The sequence below is a fragment of the Athene cunicularia genome, assembly GCF_003259725.1.
Source record: "Athene cunicularia isolate RWA chromosome Z unlocalized genomic scaffold, athCun1 chrZ_part1, whole genome shotgun sequence".
Taxonomy (NCBI): Eukaryota; Metazoa; Chordata; class Aves; order Strigiformes; family Strigidae; genus Athene; species Athene cunicularia.
The window spans coordinates 2,693,319-2,714,818 of record NW_020799142.1 but is presented as its reverse complement, the minus strand read 5'-3'; positions in this window follow the sequence as shown (position 1 = coordinate 2,714,818).

Genomic DNA, 21,500 nt, shown 5'->3' with positions numbered 1-21,500 from the left:
TATTGTCTGTAAATAAACAGCTAAGTTCTGCCCCAGCTCAATTTTACTCCACCACTGAATAAAATTGAATAATACTGCACACTGAGTGAACCTTGTCATAATGTGGCTTTGCAGAAGTGGGAGTTGAGAAGTATGGAAACCTTAATCCAGCCATTTTTTAGCTGTAACACTGGAAGAGAGTAACAGTAGCATGTATTCCTGATAAGAAATCCATTATATTATACTAGCAATATTTCATCACACTGTATTAATGTTAATTTTACCAATCAAATTGCCAAGCTGAATTTAATTGACAGTTTTATTACCAATTATTCATTTCTCTCATTAGCATTAGATGTGAAAACTACTGGTGCAACAGAACCTTAAAAATATTTTAGCAAAAAAGTAATTTTAGTATGTTCTTATGAAAGCTTGCTGATTTAATGAAGTGGGTTCATCCAGAAGAAAGGTCAAAGGATATCTGAATTCTCTCAGCCCTGATACCATACAGAAATTCATAAACCTAACAGTGAAAAAAGATAGAATACCTAATTATTTAGTTATTACAGTAGACAGAACATATATGAATTGGATGTCATCTTTGATGTTTTGGAGTCCAAACGTGCTCTACCATGTCTATAGGTTTCATTTACTTCCCTGACATTCACCCAGTAAGAGCAGTACTTGATTAAAGAGATTTCTTTCAGAAAAGAGCAGCTTTATCCGAAAAGTTAGGTTTCAGAACCTGCCCATAGAAAAGGAATGGATTCATCTCTTGGGTAATGCATCATTTTCAACAGATATTACCATGGTCTGGAGTTTGTACCCCGAGGAAACATAGATCTGAGAAAAGCTATGGCACAAGAACCTTGTTGCTGGTACAGATACCAGATGTTACCATCGCCCAGATTAAATCAAGCACTGTCTGTACACTGATGATTGAGTGTTGCAGTTTATTTTTGCTTAATAAATTCAAGACTAAATTATGGTTTACATTTAAAGGAAACCACTAACACTTTCCAATTCCATTTCATTCCATTTTGTACCTTGGTTAAAAGTGAACACTAAGGAGATTTTGTTTATCTGAGCTTTTTTCCATTAAATACAGAGGATGGCTGTTGATATATTATAGAATCATAGAATGGTTTGGGTTGGAAGAGATCTTAAAGGCCATCTAGTTTCAACCCCCTGCCATGGACAGGGACACCTTCTACTAGACCATGTTGCTCAAAGCCCAGTACACCCTGGCCTTGAACACTTCCAGGGAGGGGGCAGCCACAACTTCTCTGCGCAGCCTGTGCCAATGTCACACTACCTTCACATTGAAGCATTTCTTCCTTACATCTAATCTAAATCTATCCTTATTCAGTCTAAAACCATTACCCTTCTTCTTATCACTACACTCGCCATATTTTTTGTAGGCCCCCTTTAAGTACTGGAAGACTGCTATAAGGTCACGATGGTTTGCTTATGTTGAGTGTCCCAAAGCTGGACAGTACCCCAGGTGGGGTTTCACAAGAGCAGAGTAGAGGGTGAGAATAATCTTCCTCGACCTTCTGGCCACACTTCTCTTGATGCAGCCCAGGATACTGTTGGCTTTCCGGGCTGTGAATGAACATTGCTGGCTCACAGTCAGCTTTCCATCCACTAATACTCCCAAGTCCTTCTCTGCAGGGCTGCTCTCAATCCACTTATTGTCCAGACTTTATCTGTGTTTAGGGTTGCCTTGACCCATGTGCAGAACCTTGTGCTTGTTCTTGTTGAACTTAATGATGTTTGCATGGGCCTACCTCTGAAGCCTGTCAAGGTCCCTCCAAGGTCCCTCTGAATGGCATCCCTTCCTTCCAGTGTGTTAACCCCACCACACAGCTTGGTGTCATCAGCAAACTTGCTAAGGGTGCACTCAATCACACTGCCCATGTCTCCAGCAAAGTAGTTAAAGAATGCTGGTCTCAACATGGACCCCTGAGGAACACCACTCATCTCTGGTCTCCACTTGGATGTCGAGCTTTTGGTTGCAACTCTTTGAGTGTGACCATCCAACAGATAACATCCTTAATATAATCCTTTTTGTAGGTTTTCTAGACAACTTTAATTTTTTTTTTCCTTATTTGCTATAACCTTGCAAGCTATAATACTGAGCATGTAAACATGCTTGGAGGATCTGTAAGTCTGAATATTTTGGCTAATGAGATTTGAAGGGAAAAATAGAATTTGAATCACATTTTCTTTTGTCAAGAGAATTAAAAGAAGAAATGTAAAAATTTCTCAAGGATCAGTAGAAGCTAGAAGGTAATCTAGCTTCTAGAATGAGAAGGATTGTCAAGAGGATTAAAAGAAATAAGTTAGCAGCTAACCTGTCTGATTTAGGAACACAGATAAATGTTGTGTAAAAATAATTTAATATCTCCAAGTGGGACCCATTATTTCTCCACAACACATATTCATATTTACATTTACACTGTACATCTTTGAGAAGAAAGTAAAAATCAGTAACAGCAGAGCGTATTGCATTAAAAGGTTTAGTGTCTTGAGGAAACATCACAATAGCTCCCAAATTATTTCCTGAAATGAAATCTTTGGAAACATGATATTGTGAATTCCTATGCCATGTGTGGAGAACTGAAGTGACAACCTCACTTCACAGGCACAGTGGAATCTTCTTCTAGAGTGCTAAAGCTTGTCTGTGAAGCTTTTTTTTAAGGCCACTACTGTGCCACAAGCTCCCAGGGAAGCTAAGGATCACCACAAATTAGAACACTTTTTGTTCCCAGAGCAAAGCTCTTTTACCTTTCTTGTGCTAGAATAAAAAAGGTTCTGTGCAAACAATTTCTTTACAAAACCAACAGCAAAAAACCATAATCCTGTGAGTGGCAAAGTGTACAACTATCAAGTCTCCTAACAGAGAGGAAGGAGAATAAATCAGCAATTGCAGTACTGGGAATTCAATAGATGCTTAGTAATGAGGACAATTAGATGGGGTGGGACATGGTAGGGTGGTATGTGGTAGGGTGAGTTGGGTTGCTTTGAGCTAGTCTAGGCTAGACGCAAATCCCCTCAAAAAATAAGTGCAAGAACGGCTGTGTATGTTTGCACTGCTTAAAATCCTAGAACATTAAAACATTAATACATCATTAAAATGTACCAGCTCTCCTCCATTTTTAATCCCTACTGCATATAACTGTGGTTGCTAATCCTTTATTAATCATTTTGCACCAGTATTTAAATGAAGAAGGAGAAACATAACTTTTACTGTAGGTTCTCTTTTCCCTTCTATGGATATGTTCAGCTGTGAGAAAGTGGACAATAGGATGACTTTTTATAATTCAGTGTCCTAACTTCAATATATTATTGGTGAAAGTTACAAGCAATTCTTGAGATTAAGGCATAAAATTTCAACTAAGAGCTCACAAGACTTCTCCAAGAATTCATTTTCCATTGGCTTTTCAGTTTTTGACCTCTTTTTACATTATCAGAAGGAAAGCCAGTGGACAATAAAGGTAAAATCAGCACCTCACAGGCAAACAGAGATGAACACGAGCATTAGCTGACTTTAGCTGAATATCATATTCCTATAATTTCACTGCAGTTCTAACTTCATTTCAAACCTGGACTCTTCATCTGAAAATAGATCTATGAGGTGAATTTGGAATTAGTTTGATTAAAGACCTAGACTTCTATTGAACTTCAGGGTAGATTTACTAGCTTTCTCCAGGGACAAATCATAACACTTTATGTAACAGTATTTCTTTTTCCTGGGACAATGGTCCTTAACTGAATTAGTCAAATCAACTAAGGGTGATGAGAAATGAAATCATAACATCAAAGCTATAGATCAACAGAAATGCATAGCCTTGCCCGGAGAAAAGGAGTGAATGTGAAAATTGATGGCTGGATTATACCTGGTTTTATCACTAGTCAATGTGGTTTCAGTGGGGGAAAAAAGATTCATAACCTAAAAAGGACAGTTAGTACTCTTATCAAAACTCCTTCTAGCACTTGTTGGTTGATAAAACACAGAAGCAGGGTAAGATTATAAAGGGGGCCATCTCTTATCCCCAGTAGTTAGCAAAGCTGCCTGGGAGTTGAGAGTGAAGCATGCTGCACAACATTGCTCTGCACATTATGGAGTGTTCAGAGCTTTTCAGTACTTAAAGGGGGCTTATAAGAAAGATAAGGACAAACACTTCAGCAGCTCCTGCTGCAATAAGATAAGGGGTAATGCTTTTAAACTAAAAGAGAGTAGATTTAAACTAGATATAAGAACAAAATTTTTTACAATGAGGGTGGTGAAACACCGGAACAGGTTGCTCAGAGAGGTGGTAGATGCCCCATGCCTGGAAACCTTCATGGTCAGGTTGGATGGGGCTCTAAGCAACCTGATCTACTTGGAGATATGCCAGCTCATTTGCACGGGGACGCTGGACTAGATGACATTTAAAAGTCCCTTCCAAACCAAACCATTATATGATTCAACGATTCTGAAACAGTAGGATGCCAAGATACAGTATCTCCCTGAAATGTCTTGGTGCACTGAGGCACCATAATTGCCTGTTACTATTACAGATTATGCATTCTTGCTGTAAACTTGGGTATTTAGGAGACAAAACATTATTGCTTCACTTCATGCATTTGAAGCAGGAAAACATAATATTTTAAAGTGTGGCAATATTTTGTAGATGATAAAATGTGAATTTTGTTAATGGCAGCATGTAACTCTATTAGTGTGAACTTTGACACCAAATTGCCAGTAAATTGTCATGCAGAGATGAGTTTTTTTTCTCGAGACACAAAATTGGACATGTTTCAGATTATTTTTTAGGGGATGTGCATATACTAAAACTCAGTATCTGTCTTAGAGAGTCTTGTCATTGAGTACAGATGAAATTTTCAAATTTCCAGATAATACCTTCAAGGTGAGATTCTGTTAATTCAAAGTTAATGTCAATCTGGAAATGCTTTCTTTTCACACTACTCATTTAGGGATGGTAGGAATTTATAAGCCTTTTGATTTATGTATTTTCCCTCTACTGTCTCATATACCAATGTATGATTCATTTTGCTTAAGCTAAAAGTAATTCTTTCAAATGTAACTTTGAAAACTGAGATAGCATTTGGCCAATACATATGAAGGCTAATGAAACTTTGACACTGGAAGGAAGCAGAGCAAGGTGAGGCTAACTAAATGCGCTCTGCAGAAACTCTCTTTAGACTTGGTGTGAAAAAGGTGACAGTGCAATAAGAATGAGGGAAGTAGAAGATCATCTGACTCTGTAGCCTGGTGAAAAGAGTAACTGGTTCCTGTTCTAGGGAAAATCTTGCAGTCTTGTAACAAAATCTTAACTAAATAATAGTGGCACTGTGTGCCAAATCCTCCAAATCCAATGCCTGGGGACTACACAGCTAAAGGGCAGAGGGTCAGGAATGTTCGTTTATTTTTCACTGAATCCCATCATTCAGGTATGCTTTTCTGTTGAGTGCCTTGGCTTAATGGAAGTAGTCCAGTGCAGAGGCTGATGTTCAAAACACTGTAGAGATTCACAGATTTGGACATCAATTCTTTCCCTACCCTCCTGTATGAAGATGACAGAGGGACTTCAGGTTTCCTACCTGAAGGCAGTTTGAGTCTTATCCTTTTTGAGTTTTTTTTTGACAGCAGAAGCAAATGATTGAGTTGATGTGAAGTTCCTGATATTTTGGAAACTGTTACTCATTGACACATATCTGGATGTACTGTGTTAAAAAATAATAATGGGGCCAGAGAGCATATGATAAAAAACAGACACAAAAAATGGTGTTAAATTTACCCATCATTTCCCCTGGCACAATATTAAAAGGCTCAGCTTTTGCTTTAGCAAACTTAAAACTTTCATGAAACGTCTACCAATTATCTCATGACACATATTTTATAATGGCAATACTATTTAATTTAAATGTCATGAGATGACTATTCAGACCCCATCAAGGATGATAGCAATTTAGCTGTAGCTCAAATTTTGCAATACTGAAGATGCATGTTTATCCCATGCAAATTTACAGTCATTTATACATTATTACTTCATTTTTGTGTAGCCTCAGCAAGCAGTAATTACAAAATGTATGAACATCAAAATGTATAATCATAAAATAGAAACAAATAGCAATTATACCAAAACCATATACCATAACCATGTGACAAATAAAAATTTATTTAATGGTCAACATTTCCTGTTGCTACAAGACAATTATCTATATATTATCTAACAAACAAACAAAAGGATCAAGTATATTTGGCCTATGTTTAGAAATTTCTCCTTGAAATGTAACTATTCACCAGAACCGTATTGGCTTTTTAGATGTGAAACACATCTGTGATGTTTGGATGCTTTCATGATTCAGCAGACCAAAGCAGCACATAAGAAGTCATCAATGTGGCAAAACGATTGTCCACAAAGTTTGCACTAAACAGATGTTTCACTTTCTATAGCCAACAGGCAAGTGTTTAATCACCTTGAATGTGATCCAGTATGTGGTAAACCTGGCTTCAGCCAACAAATGAAGCCATGGTGATCACCCCAGCTTACAGGCTGATATTAATCTTGAACTCTGACAAAAGTCTGATAGCTTCCACGAAAGCAGGCTAAGCTTGTTCACCATTTGTAGAAAGAATGTCTGGTTTTTATTGATTAAAACCACAGGAAGCAACTTTATTGCTCTGAGAGAATCTGCCTTCCAGCACAATGACCCTCATTACCTTTGACTTCAGCTTTACAACTGAGCCAGGTGCTCAGGAAACTATTTCCATGTTCATCTTCCAGCTGAATAATGTCACCCTGTAGAAGGAAGTCTTCCTAACTTTCCTAGAGAAAACAGTATCATTTGGTAATGATCTGCCTGCAAGTCTGATAACAACAAACATCAAAGTTCACTAATCTTTGTGCTTAGCCTTGCTATTCAGGATTGTGCTACTATAGCCATATTCACTAAAGTCCATATACACTAAAGGACTTTGTTAGTGCTCTATTCCAATTATCTGATGAAGATAAGTAAGAATTAGCTGAATAAAAATGTCTGGCATACAAAGGTGGATAGCTAGTTCTCATTCCATGACATTGAAGAGTGGATTTGGTATACCAAACAGTGTAGGATCTTGACTTCTAAAGACAGTTGCTACTAAAAGGTCCACTCAGAAAATTCTGGCCATTTATGTGTTTGAATTTCAGTGTGGAGTATTCAGCATGTTAAAACTGACAGAATTACACAGGTTTCTTTTGAAGAGAATTACAGTACGCATGGTAATAAAATTCTGAATAGTTTCCAACATGATGCACAAGTTATGGTTTTAAACAAAACCGAAAAATTTTTATCTTAATACAAAGTAGTCCCTATTGTGTTGTTGGTGCTGATCACTAAGAGATATCACCAGCTGCCTGGGTTATGTTTAGAAAGAAGGTGTACACTAAGCAAAAAATGGCAAGGAACATGGACTGAAGTTGTCTTGGTGGTGACTCTGCCATTAATGCAGTGGTGATTCAGTCTTTATGAAATGTTAAGTCTACAATCAACTCCTTTAAGAATAAGTTCAGCTGAATGCTATAGTTTCTATTACAGGCAAATAATTTTATGCTCATCACTAAGACTGTTGTCTCCCCAACAGCAGAAAATAATTGAAAAAATAGCTCTGTAACCAAGTTGCTAAGTGTGAAATACTGCTTTGCAATGGAAAAAACATTCAAATAGACTGTTAGCCAGACATAGTCCCTAATCTGAGTTCAAAGAGATCAAAAATGCAGGTTCAAAAGAAACTAGGAGAGCATATTTGGAGCATCACCTGGGACAGTGTCAGAATTCTTCCTACAAGGATCTACAAATCAGTTTCTGTCTTAGATGACTTTCAGCAGTTAAGAGCACTGTAAATCATCATCTGTGTGTAAAATAATACCCCGTATATGAAGAACCAGCATGAGAGCTATTCATAGTGTCAGGCTTTGTTTGGTGACAATGTAGACGTTTTGCTGTGCTTTGGGGTGAATTGCAGCAAGCTAGGATAGCTTGCTAATAAAAAGATACACTATTTTATTAAAAATAAATAATTATAAAAGTACTCTGTTTATAGAGTCCTCGGGCTTGTGTTTTTCTTAGCAGTTGTTTAAAACATACAGAAGAAAGTTATTAGAAAGCAACTGTGCTTGTTGGGTGTACTGTCAACTGTATGTCTTGTGCCATTTTGCAAGTAGCAGCTAATAAGCATGCTGAAACATTACTTATTTTAAAACTAATATCTTTCTTCAAAAAGTTATGCAATGTTATCTTCTCTAGGAGGTCCTGGTAGAAAGATCAGAAACCTCAGGATAGAAAAAGTTAACATAACTTACCTGTTCACTTTGAAAACACTCATTGGTAGATTATATTCTGCAAAATCACATTTTTGTTTTGAGTAAGTTACCTGCACTTAGAAATCACAATCTATCCCTAATCCTCCTCTCTCCTCTGCTATGGTGCAATTATTGGCTCTGCAATTGTCATTTTCTGTTGAATAAACTAGACTCCTAATTTAGCTTTTCAATAGAAAGCAAACATTTCAAATAGTGATTGAGCCATGACCTGCTAGAAAAAACTATTCCTTACTGCTTCACAGGTAGGCGGCCGAGGTCATAACCTCCAGTTTATTCACAGTATGCCTGCAAGTACACCAAATGTGCTTTCATACTTGAGATGTGAAACCCGTCACACTGTGGCAGCCAGGCACCAGTGTCAGAAGGCAGGCACAACTAGTGATACCTGATGTGTATTAGTTTCTTAAACTACCTCTTGGCTGATACCAGCTGTGAGTGCTGCTCCTGCTTAACTCCCTTTCAGTGCAAATTCATGCATGTTAACTTCAAATGAGCAGTATTTTGTGCTGTAAGTAACAGTAGAGTGCATAGCTTCTTTGTCCCTTGGCAGAGTACAGACCAAGTGCTTCCCTCTGTCTCAGTCCAAAACACTATGACTTTAAACGGAATTGTTTATCTCTTCACAGGCACCAAGTGGAGAAGGAGCACTCACATGTCATCAGGGCTGAGAGGTGCCAATTTCTGTGCCTCTCTTCTCAGGCAGGAGACACAGAGGCACTTGTCTCACCTAGGATGTGACAGGTGAGAAGATGAAGTTGCCAGCTTCAGCCAAGACCGGTGCTTGAACACATGGATGACCTTAAACCAGTGGCCAAAATACCTTTTCCAACCCTATTGTAACAGGGAATAGAGGAGGAGCACTCATGAAGTCAGTTCACTAGTCAAGTGGGAGCTGGCTGATCTTGCTTCTCACATTAAAGATACAAGTGTTATCTGGTTAATCTAAAAAGATGTTGAAATGATCACACAATCTGTTATTAAACCATTTGGATATTTATGTCTGCAAGACAGAAGTCTCTGGATCATTCTCTTTACCTTGAAATGGCAGGAATGAGATCAGTCCTGGGACCTACGCACAGCCCTGATTACTACAACAGTTTGTGTAACACTCTCAAATACAGCATTACCCATGTTGAGGTGTTGAACTTCGAATGAGGACTGATGTGTCCAGACAGACATGCCATGAACACTTGAAAATGTTTGTATCAGAATATTTTTCAATATTTCAGTCAAAAAAATATTTGAATCACAGTGTAGCATCAGAACATTTTCTCATCCCACCTTCTCGGTTCTTAAGAAATGAATTCTACATTCTGCCCTCCCGTGGTCAGATGAAGTTTCCAGTAACTGGATTAATCTTTCTTCGCTTTTTCCTTTGCTCAACTTTGATATATGTCTCTCTTACCTTTGTGTGTGATGAATTCCCAGGGCTGAAGAAGGTATGATAAATAGCTGCAAGCTGAATTAAATAAAGGCAGACATTGCCCACACAGAACTGGGGGAAGAATTATAGTGAAAGGGCAAAAATTTAGAAAGAACATTGGTTTCAGCTTCCCCTTCTACAACTATCATGGAGATATTATCTTGAAATTCTTACAGTCTCTCCCTCCTAGAACACAAAGCTATCTGGATGAAAGTCTTATTGCTACCAGAAATACTTCAAAACTGTATTTACTACTGTATGAAGCCAAACAATAACAACTTTTGTAGTAATATTTTTCTAGTGGGGGAAAAAACTGTGATGGTAAACTCAAGTCATGGCTGGTAGGGCCTGATGCACATACTAACTGATGAAATCATGGTGACTCCACAAATAAAAGACTGATACATGTTTGTGCTGCTACATAAACATTAAGCAGATGGTGCCTGCTGACAAGAGAATAGACACTCCAGGCTGACAACTAATTATTGCAGTCCCACATTCTGTGGCTGAGCTTGCTGCAAGTGTGACAATCATGGCTTCAGAGAAGGAACACAAAGTGGGTCCGAGTGGGGGCTGCAAGAGGCCATGATACACATTGATGAAAAGAGAAGTGTCTGACAGCATGGTGGAACTATTAGGATCTAGGCTAGGTTTTTCTCAGCAAGAACTCAGTCTCACACAGCAGTTTTAATACCTGAAGCTTTTAATAAGCTTTTTATCTTGAGCTGGCTCTGGCTGAAAGATTATTATGGCTTTAGATTGCAAATTAAAAAAAATATATTTTGTCAGAAAATACTGTTCATGTTTTCTTCCGTCAAAACATAAAACCTGTATTTATGAAAAGTGGAGAAAAATAACAGGCCTAATGGAATCATAAAGTCCATCTACTGGACCTTTCCCCTCCTTTGCACCTTGAACATGTAGAAAACAAACCAATGAAATGTGTCTGGCAAAAGCCATGGAGGCATTTTGCAGAATTCATAGTCAGTTTCTAATACTCTTTCCCTTAATTACATTGTTACAGTGGTCATTTCTGAGCAAAAATATGCATACACACAGAATGAGTTGAATTCCAGACCCCTTTGTAAGCAAATTTTAAACCACTCTTACAATTGGCTGATCACTTTCAATGATCTGGTATGTGTGCAATTCCTAGCTCAAGTCATGTGACCACAAACTCAGCCCAGTGCTTCTTATTTGTGGATGTTACATTACACACATGCTTTCCTCATCTGGTCTAGTTATTCTAACCTGGTATATGAATTAGCTTACTGAAGTTCCCAAAAAGCAAGTGAAACAAAATACGAATTCCTAAAACTGTATGAGTGGAGTTTTCATATTTTTCTTTTGACTGTATTGTCAGAAATTTATTTTCAAGAACAGACTGCACCCCATATTAGTAGTGAAACAAATTCACTCAACAGTCAGAATCTAAACTAGCAAGAGACATTGATACAAGGAAATGATCACCTGCTTTGCAACTTATTTACTTATAGCAACTTGTGATGATTTCTGAATATTACTTAAAAATCCTGCTTTCCCTGACTGTTCTGTGGAAACTTACCAAGGACTACTGCATTTATCAAAAACAAGAGACATGTCCCTGGGAAGCAGATGTGTTCTAACAAAGTCCGTACAGAATAGATAGCCATGTGTAGTATGCTAGGGCTTTTGGATAAGTCAGAGGAAGTAAACCAGTTGTGACCACTCTTGTTGCTCAAGAAATTATTTAGGAGGATCTGAGCATGCTCTCAGGAACAGGGTGAAAAGTACAAGGTGAAGAAGACTGTGAGCCTTCCTCCAGAAGACCCCCGAAGACGCCCACCAGGAGGCAATGCACAGGAGCAAAGAGAACATAAACTGCTGACACCAGCCTTTCGAATTAACTCAGCCTTACTAATACATACATATGTTTGTATTGTGTGACTGCATGAATCTACTCTCTAAATTTCTGATAGATATATTGTTAGTGTGCAAGCTTTATGGAGAAATCCCCTTTCACCCCAGCGCTGGAATAAACATACCTGCTTTATAACTCTGAGTTGTAGAGACTGTTTCTGTGCAACATCAGTTCACATATACACAAATCATACATATTCATTAGATTTCCTGGAAAGGGGTGTCTTATGATAATAAGTTCCCGGAATTCATTCACATAGCCCAATCATGTGTCGTAAAAATAGAGTGACAGTCTTTGGTGGTCGAGGGAAGAAGTCTTCTAGGTGTTCACTAGTTGACCTTCTCAGGGCATGCACCATGAAGTCAAGTCCAGGTGCCTTCTTCCTAAATCAGCAAAATCATCCTCCCTATGATAGGATCTCTTGTCCTTTTGTTCTAGTTCCTCTTATTCTAGTTTTCTCAAAGCCTTCAGTGTCCATTGAGGGCTTTGAGTCTGCTGTCATATATAGAGAACATTTGACTTTTGTCTAGAAAGACAAAGAGGACTAGGAAAAAAGTTGAAGAGTCCTTGGAAACAAAGGCTAGCAAAACTTTCATGCATCATGGTTTAGCCTTAATCAGAAATTCATTGGTTTAGGCCCTTTTCATTAACACATAAATAGCTAATTCCCTAATGAGTTCTATGGATAATAACTAGTTAGGTGATTTCCCAACAGACCTAAATGAGGTGTTAATAGCCAAGATGTTACTTCTTCTAGCTATACACACAAAAAAGGGGAAACCCAGCAGCAGGTTGTGAACATGAGCTAAGCAATAAGGAAGCTGCATGATTTATCACTGAAAAGCAGGAGATACCAAAATCCAGAGTATCCCTATTTGGATAAAGAGATTTTTAAAGTGATATATTGCAAAATAACTTCAGTCTATCACTGTTCTAATTATTTTCTCATATCTAGAGATAAATGAGCATTTCTGAGCTGTTGCAAAAGAGAAAAACCTGTCTTAAGGTTTGCCTTGAATTTTAGCTATAACATCAGATAGCATGACTAGAGTATGTCTCAGAGATGACACAGTTTTAGATAGGTGATCAGGTTATTGCCATCGTAACCTGTATCAGCCTCCATACACAGATTGCTAACCTACTAATGACTCAGCTGAGCGACTGGAGATAATTGCAACATATCTTTTTAGGATGAAACACCACTGGCTTCAATTTACATTAAAACACTATCCTGTTAACTACAGTGCTTCTGAAACACCTGCACAAGCATCTCAGATGCCTGTCCCCTGTAGGTGGAAAAAAAAAGTGAAAGTAATAGTTTATGAGTTTTAACAGGTTATGCTGTTCTTGTTTCAATGTGCACATGCAAATACAATGCATATTTATTATTTAAAAAATAATTAAATTCTTATGTAGACAATTAACATCTATTTACCTATGTTGATAACTTCAATTTCATTAAAAATTGAAGATTTTTATTACTGAGATCGTCTGGTACATACTTTTATAAATAATTACAAGGGACACAATCATCCCTTTATATAGTATTAATCATAACTGGCATATCATAGAAATGCAAAATTAATAGGAGTTCATGGTGTAGATTAAACAGGAGATGACATCCATCTTTATGGTAAAATATAATTTTTGAAAAAAAATCAACCATTCTAAAGGATTCACTGATGTTAAAACTTTCAGAATCAAACACACAAAATGCAGTGATTAGACATCCTTAGTCTCAATCAGTTATTATTTAAAATTACCTGTCTCGGGCCCAAAAGAAAAATCAAGAAAAAACAAGAATATTTGTACTTCCACAAAGCTGAAGGAGTCGCAAAGCTATAAAGTTTTATCCACTTTTAATGTAGGGGAATTAGCAAGTGCTGCTTCTGGCCTTTTCAAATCCACCACTTCATTTGATTATCTCCCCTTCATACCTTGAGGACATGCTCTGCTGTTAAAATTAGAAACTGAAGTGTTCTGAGAAGAGGAGCCAATGCCTTGCAATTGCATCTTGAAGGGATTGTGTGTTTGCTTATTCTGTGAAATACAATTTAGTTATTAGCAATGCTTCATGCACTTTAGTTAATGGTTTTTATGTGTCCTAAGTGACCTTTCTAAGTCTTCCCTTGCTTGTCCTTGTAGCCTCTAGGGGACACTGTTATACATCAGGTTAAAAACAGTTCGGAAAATTGGGCTGTTTCAACTGTATTAAGTTTCTGATCACATATGAGAAAAGCAGAACATTTTTCCCTCAGATCCCATTCACCTTTATGTTGTCTAGGTAGACTAACACAGATCTCATAAAGGAAAACATAGCTTACATAAGCGTCATGAACAGACCAGGCTGAGAGATTGCTGTGACAAAGAGATGAACTGCATACATCATGGGCTCTGATGCCAATTTCTTTTATTTCATGAAACTGCTTAATGATACTTTTCATGCATAAAATTAATTTTTGCCCTATTCTGTCAGCTTCCAGCACTAAAGAATTTACTTAGATTTTTTTCCAATTTTATTTATATTTGCAATAAAGGGGATCAGAATCATAATAAATGCTTTCATTGATAATGATGGGAAATACAAAAGAACTGACAACTGCTGAGCCCACTTTTAGTTATGTTCAGAAAGTGTGCATGACATACTACTCAAATAAACACATAGAATTCCAGCCAGCCAAAGAAGTCATATTTCCAAGATCATCAGCCACAGCAATGTGAAAACAAAACTGAAAACAACCAGCTTTATTAATTGTGATGAAGTATCATCTTTCTCATTCTCTTTGAAATTTGCACTGTTTTCCTTTACATGGCAATGGCAGGTGGCTACTTTGGATGGTTAAGCCAATTACTCTCATATGTTGTCTCCTTTCAGTGTGAAAGAGGCCCAAAGGGAGCAGTTGCTACTGCAAGCAACTTGCTGTGGTATTACCCTTCATACTGCAGCTGGCCAGCATTTACTGTTTCTAGCCCAAAGGAATCTACAACTGCAGACCATGACTTTTTCAGACAAACAATAAATACTGAAAGGATGGAGGGGCAGGATAGTGTGTGCTTGTCAACATTAGGAAAAAATGATAATAAAAGTTTCTGAATCCTGTTAATTGGATTTTTTTCCCTCTCAATCAAAAAATCCATGAAACGTTAGCACTGAGATATAAGAGATCCTAAAAAGCAAAGAAGAAAATGAGCCTACACGTTTCATAATACAGAATGGCCTGCAGTTCAAGTACCTCCCTGAAGTTAGAAAACCCAATGGTACTGGAGAAACTGTACACCAGAACAGCCTCATCAGAGTGCACAGCACAAAAAAGATACTGTGTCCCCCAAAATGTTTTCCTAATATGGCAAACATATCCATGCTACCTTCATCAAAGTAGCACAGTTAGCAGTATGAGGGAGTGGGAGACAGCACAGGCTTCAGGCTGTTTTTGTGAAAGGAAATGATTACGGGGCATAAAATTCAGCTGTACCGTGAGACTCTGCACAGGTTTCACAGCCTTTGGCAGGGGAGAACCTGTCAGATCATCTTCTGTGGCAGCCATATCATTTGTTAGTTTGCCTCATGTCTGTCAGAAATCTCCTGTCTTGTGGAAATCATTGGCAGGAAAAAAAAAAACCTCAAACACATCCAGTATTCTTCCAGACAAGGACACCAAAGGACTTTGATAAAATAAATTAGTCTTTGTTTATATCAGGCAAAGAAAAAACGCTCACTTTGGTTGAAAGCCAGATGTCATAAATAGGCAGTTTATTTTAGGATCAGTGGATACAATCTTGAGAAAGTTTAATCTCCTTCTATGACAGGGTGACCTGCTTATTGGATGAGGGAAAGGCTGTGGATGTTGTCTACCTTGACTTTAGGAAGGCCTTTGACACCGTTTCCCACAGCATTCTCCTGGTGAAACTGGCTGCTTGAGGCTTGGATGGGCACACACTTTGCTGGGTAAAAAACTGTCTGGATGGCCGGGCCCAGAGAGTTGTGGTGAATGGAGTTAAATCCAGCTGGTGGCCGGTCACGAGTGGTGTCCCCCAGGACTTGGTTTTGGGGCCACTCCTGTTTAACATCTTTATTGATGATCTAGAAGAGGGGATCGAGTGCACCCTCAGTCAGTTTGCAGATGACCCCAAGTTGGGTGGGAGTGTTGATCTGCTCGAGGGTGGGGAGGCTCTGCAGAGAGACCTGGACAGGCTGGAGCCATGGGCTGAAGCCAACTGCAGGAGTTTCCATAAGGCCAAATGCCGGGGGCTGCCCTTGGGCCACAACAACCCCCAGCAGGGCTACAGGCTTGGGCAGGAGTGGCTGGAGAGCTGCCAGTCAGAGAGGGACCTGGGGGTGTTGATTGACAGCCGGCTGAACAGGAGCCAGCAGTGTGCCCAGGTGGCCAAGAAGGCCAATGGCATCCTGGCTTGTGTCAGCAATAGCGTGGCCAGCAGGGAGAGGGAAGGGATCTGACCCCTGTACTCGGCACTGCTGAGGCCGCACCTCGATGCCTGTGTTCAGTTTTGGGCCCCTCACTACAAAAAGGACATTGAATGACTCGAGCGTGTCCAGAGAAGGGCAACGAAGCTGGTGCAGGGTCTGGAGCACAGGTCGTACGAGGAGCGGCTGAGGGAACTGGGGGTGTTTAGTCTGGAGAAGAGGAGGCTGAGGGGAGGCCTCATCGCCCTCTACAGCTGCCTGAAAGGAGGTTGCAGAGAGCTGGGGATGAGCCCCTTTAACCATGTAACAAGCAATAAGACAAGAGGTAATGGCCTCAAGTTGTGCCAGGGAAGGTTTAGACTGGCTATTAGGAAGCATTTCTTTACAGAACAGGTTGTTAGGTGTTGGAATGGGCTGCCCAGGGAGGTGGTGGAGTCCCCATCCCTGGAGGTGTTTAGGAGTCGGGTTGACTTAGCACTGAGGGTTATGGTGTAGTTGGGAACTCTCAGTGTCAGGTCAATATTCGGATGAGGTGATATTCAAGGTCCTTTCCAACTTGGTTGATTCTGTAATTCTGTGAATCTGTAATTTGAGGTGTTTAAGATTAAGTACAGACAGATGACAGGTTTGAGGTTTTTTTTCTCCTCCCTCCTAGTTGCCATTTTAGTATAATTCTGGAGGCAATATGTGAAAGCATAAAATTATCTAAATTGAGCAGAGGGAGGAATAAGACTAAATTGCACCTCCCTTCTCACAAGTATACAAATGCAATGGCATCTGCACAGCATTGATGTTTCTTCTGCCCTCTCCCTTTGTGGTGGCGATGGAAGATGTCCATGTCAAAGAACATGTTATGTCAAGGAACAGAGAACATTGAGTACCACTGCTCATCCTCTTCCTCTCACTTGGACACATTGTGTGCCTGCAACTTTATTCCTGCTGCTCTCAATTGAAGAAGCTGAATACATTTGTGAATAAATTTCCTCAAACTGAGAGACACTAGTACCCAAGAGCATACACAACACATGATTTAAAAGGCTCATTTAGAGAAAATTATAGCAAATTATTTTAAAAAGTAACAGATGACTTAAATAGATGGAATTTTCCATGCTTATCTTTGTAGTTATAATAGAAACAATAAAAATGAAGATTCTCCCAAGAATTGTATTTCTGTGCAAATATATTCAGCAGACAGTCCTTATGAAACAGAATTACTTGATAAACATATCTCCAGATTCATTAGGCTCTTGAAGAATCCTAAAGGGCTACCCACCTATCTTTATGGTTATACTGTCCCATGGTGCAAGACAATTCAAACTATGCTGAATTAGGTCAATGATGATGGAAGGATCTAATGGTTGTATGAATAAAGTGATGTCTTTAAATATCAAATAAAAGAGTTACCACTTTCCTGACAACCAAAATTCATAAAGGAAAAAAATATTCCAAACATATACTGAACACAGTCTGGTAGTTCTCATGAAGACAAGTTTCCTAAGGAAACCTGGGAAATTATGGTTGGAATAGTTTGTGGTTCTCATGGGGGAAAAAACTCTACTCTGAATCCCTGTTTCAGCTGCATGTAACTTTCCATGGGGACAGCCAGGTGATAAGCATTAACCTGCAGTGCATTCAGAATAAAGATCATCTGAAGAGGAGGCTTGTCTGCTTCATTGCGTAAGAAGTAGCACAGCCACATCAGAGTATGACATAAAGTTTATTCTTCTATGTTTTGCAGCTGCTCCCCCTCAAATAACAAGCCAGATTTTGGGCAACAGAGCACTGATCTGTATAAAACCACTAGTCATGGTTGCCTAACCAAACCCATCTCTCAGTGACAGATACGTCATCAAATATTGAATTCTGTGAATGATTTCAGTGCCATGAGGAGTCTGATGTGATCTGCAGAGAGCATAAAGGAGAACCATGAAAACAGATAACCTCACAGTAAAAATATTTCCAGCTTTTCACTGAGCATTTCTTTTATGATTGTGAAACTCTTTGAGAAAATTTAATTAAATGAGATCATCAGAACAGAAATGTGAGGCAGGATTTCGATGAAAATAGTATGAGAGACAGGAAAGGTGGAGCATGGGGGCTGGGGTTCATTAACCCTTTAGTTCAATTGAGTTGGTGGTCATGATCTCCCCTTGACACATTTAGCTTTCCCCCAGTTACCACTGGTTTTTGCTGACTTCATGATTCTCAGGCAACCATCCAGCCATTGGCTTCTTCAAGGGAAGATGTTCTTTTGTCAGAATTTTAGTTCCACTTCAACGGCACAGTCACTAGCAAGGCCTGCATCATTCATACAAAGTATCAGGCTTACACAACAGAGCCAATGTTTAGCAGTCACTGTGCTTGATGAGAAACATTTGTACAGGCTACAAGGCTACAGTTCCCCCCTTTGAGACTTATGTAAGGAGTTTGGCGATACAACCACAAAGGAATGGGGACGTGTATCCTTCAGTACACTCCGTGATTCCTTGGGTGACATTCCTTAGACTGATCACAAAGGCCACAGCTTGTCCTTGAGGTTTTCTGTGTCACTGAATGTTTGAGGCATTTCTTCCTTCAGTTCCTTACACAATGTCATCCAAAGTCACAGAAATACATACATTTAATAAAGTTTTCTAGCAAAACAGGCTGCATTCTAAAAAATTATTCCAAATTGATGTCCTTTAAAATTAAACTCTTATATATACATCCAAGTTAAATACTGATAGACCATTACTGTCCACATGCAGACAAAAACTTCAGTTCAGCAATAAGTATTTCTATCTGCATAATGCTCATATGAAGTAGACATAATGATGATATCATGCATCTGGAAAACAGGACTCTGAAGTCAATGATGCTGGTGGTAAAACAGCTTTGTCTGATACCTTTAGTCGATGTGTAAATTTCTTGGGCCACCTCCACCAAAGAGGTTTTTAAATGCTGTCATTGTTATCAAAACAGTATTACAGCTTTTCCGTGGCAAAGATGGACTGACTTGTATTATCCAGCATTCTACAAAATGAAGCAAAATTGATGACTGCATACTTTCTTCAATTACTAATACCGCAGACAACAAGAAAGAAAATAGTGTACAAACAGCAAAGACCACCACAGGGTGAGCCAGAAAGCCAGACTTGTTCACTGGACTCATGAAGCTAAGGTCTGGAGCAACCAAAGCTAATTAAGAGTATTTCCAGCTGCAAAGATCTTGCTGGAATAACTGAATTAAACTTTCCAAGGCTGAAGCAAGGTTATACAGAGAAGACAATGGAGAAACAACCCCAGAAATATTAGCTACTTGATTTTACCCTAACAAAGTGTTCAGTTGCATACCACATTTATTATAAAAGGGGAGATAAGGACATTAAGGGCACTGGAATATATTACATTGGAATGAAATTTGAGTACACAAGGCCCTGGGTCTTACCACATACCTCCTTTTGGTGAACTAAACACGTGTCTGAAATATCAGGTTATTAAATAATTATTTTCCACATGATATTGCATTTATATATTTACCTATTAATGCGTATGTGTGGATAAACTTATGGAGTAACATTTATGTATTATATATAGAATAAACACACTACATTTTGAGATTTTACTGCATGCATAAGTATCTGATTCTTCAGTCATGATTTTTGCTCATGTGTAATACAAATCTCAGTGTTTCCCTAGCCAGGAACAGAGCAGCTTCATTCAACTTATGCATAATATAATGCTGCTTGTACCATATTTCACATCTTTAGGAAGGCTACTGATAACAATATTTTCAGTCAAAGACTGTAGTAGTTTAGTAATGCAAGATGTCAGAATGCTTGAATGACAGTAAAGAACTTGTTTTAATACCTGAGACTTCATTATCCTGCTAAAGTATGTATGACAGAATTATTGTAATAGAGAGATACAAGATTTTAGTAGTTAACTTTTAAAGTAAAACTAAAACATTCTACTCCTGAAGACTGTGACTAAAGCTGAAACATTTTCTAACAAAATTCATTATACATCACACCAAAAAGTGTAACTTCTGATACATGGAAAATGTAATGCCCTTCACTGATCCTTTAATTTACTGACTACATTTTACAAAGAAATCAAGAAACAGGAATCCAGTTTTTCATTGGCAAATGTGTGATTTCTATCAGATTTCCCTTTATCACCTGAAGCAAGAAATTTAACAGGGTCAGAGGATGATGTTCATGATGTCAGTATTCCCAGAAGTAGGGAAAGATAAGAGAGGAATGACTACATTGTATTTCTCCTGAATTATCACAATTCAGCTAAATAAAAACGTGGAGATAAAGAACAAAAAATAACTACATTGTCATTTATAGCATTATAAACTGTTGGAGAACGGCTTGCAGAGAGCAAGGCCATAGCTCCCTGCAGGAGCTGGTCGGCCATAGCTCCCTGCAGAAGTCGGTCACAGCCACCTGAGGTAAACAGAGGAAAAAACCCAGGGTACAGTTTTGCTAACAAGGAAGGAGATTCAGGGCTCAGTGATACTAACAAGGACTGTTATGATAACGAAGAGAGAAACTGAGGTACATTATGACCTTGTGTATGATAAAGGAACGACCCTGGGAGAAAAACAGGTTCAAAGGAAGAAAAGTGTTTATGCATACCTGAAATACCACAAGGGGCTGGGATATTATAATATAGCCTTTTACATGTATCCGATAGATTTGTGAGTTAGTATGCATGATTATTGTAGAGTGCTTATATAAGGTGTGATTTCTTTCAATAAAGTTGAAGCTTGCTCTATCATTCACATTGAATTGGCTGCTTGCTTCCTCTGCCCGCAGCAATAAACTATAAGTAAGTTTATATTACTTAAAAAAAAAGAGCAGCATGGATGTTTTTCTACCTGGTTTCCAAACATCACCTTTAGTTTTGCTCACCTAGAGTCTACAAATAAGTCAAAACTAAAACGTATAAACTTGAAGGCAGAGATGTTCTAGGTGAGTAGCAACTACTCTAGGTAGGAAGCCATCTAGCTACCACTATAAAAATGGAAAGGAGGAGAAGCCTGAGAGAAATAAGCGTCAGGTATTCTAATATAATTATGAAATTTGGAAAATGAGAACCCCTCCATCCAAATTTTTTTCTATATACCTGAAGAATTTTCCTTCTACTGAATGAAATCATGACTTACATTCAGAAAATGAGTAAAGCTTTGTCATGATTAGGAAAAAGTACTCCTATTTGTAAATATTCTATATATTTCTCTTTTCCATGTTTTTAAATTCACTATCAGTTCTCCACTCCTCCTAGTTTCCAGCATTTTTCTGTTCCATGCTATTTTCTCTACCATGAAAATTTTTTTAGGTATTGAGTTAGCATTTTAAAAAGGCAGTTCTGAACACATAGAGTGAGAGGAAAGACATTTTCCTAAAAACC